The sequence below is a fragment of the Elephantulus edwardii genome, unplaced genomic scaffold, assembly GCF_000299155.1.
Source record: "Elephantulus edwardii isolate Elephantulus edwardi_28Jun2011 unplaced genomic scaffold, EleEdw1.0 scaffold00206, whole genome shotgun sequence".
In the NCBI taxonomy this organism is placed as follows: Eukaryota; Metazoa; Chordata; class Mammalia; order Macroscelidea; family Macroscelididae; genus Elephantulus; species Elephantulus edwardii.
Genome location: NW_006399956.1, coordinates 4,604,948 through 4,606,538, shown reverse-complemented (window position 1 = coordinate 4,606,538; position 1,591 = coordinate 4,604,948).

Below are 1,591 nucleotides of genomic sequence, written 5' to 3'. Positions count from 1 at the left end.
CTACCCCCAAATATAATCCACTCTGCAACCTTAAACGAAAAACACCAAGGCATATCATTGTCAAATTTGTTTCTGTTTTTTTAACCAGCTATAAATATTATTTACTTTTTATCAGCACCAGTGACTGCATGAACATACTATTGAGGTCTCTTTTTCTTGAATGGGAGTTGTGTAAGTGAGGGCCCTTATGGTTAAGCTCCTGAACTCCATGCATGGCATATTCACTTCATTTGCTGTGTTCAGCAGTAGAAGATATTCCATCCATTGTGGGGGGTGTGTGCTAGAAAAAGACATACTTACTCTTACCTTTCAGACATTATTTAAGGGTCAGTTGTTTCAAACTCTTCTGTAGCAAAAGACATGTCTGCTCAAGATTTTTTTTTTCAATTAGCTATTGAGGGAAAGACGTAGATAACTTCAGGAGAATTAAATTATGAATAATAAGACTTTTCAAACTCTTCGTTTACTTCTATGGTCCTAAGTTTAACAAAAACAAAAGCTGGGTTAACTAGGAAAAAACATCTCAAATACTATTATAATATGGTTCATCTTGAATGTAAAAATATAATGAGTCTGACACACCAACAAAATTTATTAAAAAGTGAAAAATTAAATTGATTTTATGTTCAGATTGGAAACTCTCACAAGTTTTCTCATCTGTAAAACATACTTTTACCCAGAAAATTAGGCATAATCTATTTAATGTAGTCTTGTGCCACCAGTTCTCAGATTATTAGTAAACATATGGTAGTGTGAAAATATTTGGCAGATGAATGAGATTAATAAATATCAATTATTAAACTTGATGGTGGCCTAGTAGCAAGATGCTGCACTGCAATCCCAAAGGCCTGCAGTTCAAGGCCACCAGTTGCTACATGGGAGAAGAATGGACAATCTCTTCCCATGCAATTAACTGCCTCTGAGAACCCACCAGAGGGTCAGATATGAGTCGGCTCTGACACTATGTTACACAGCAACAACAACATGGCACATAGTAATACAAGTTCCCTATTATTTTTGTAATTACTACACATTTAGTGTGTCTCTCTGGAGACTAAGGTGTGCCTGATACAGGCCATGGTCTTTGCAATCACTTGTTATGCATCAGAGAGTTGGACAATGACTAATGAGGATAGAAGGAGAATTGATGCCTTTGAGCTGTGGTGCTGGAGAAGAGTATTGAATGTACCATGGACTGCCAAGAAAAACAGATTCATCCTGGAGAGGGTTAAACCGGGCTGCTCCTTGGAGGCAATGATTCTGGGGCTTCGTCTGACATACTTTGGGCATGTTGCAAGGAGGGACAGGTCCTTGGGGAGGGACATCATGCTTGGGAGGGTGGAGGGACAGCACAGGAGGAGAAGACCCTATATGAGATGGATTGATTCAGTGATCGGGATGAGTGTGTCAGAGGCAGTGTGACTGGCACAGGACAGAGCAGAGTTTAGGGCTGTTGTACATAGGGTCACTATGAGTCGCAAAAGACTCGACAGCACATAACAACAACAACAGAGATTAGAAGCAGAAAATGATTTTTGGGGGGAGGGCTAAAATAGAGGTGTTGACAGATTTGCTTGCTTTCTCCAGCTAC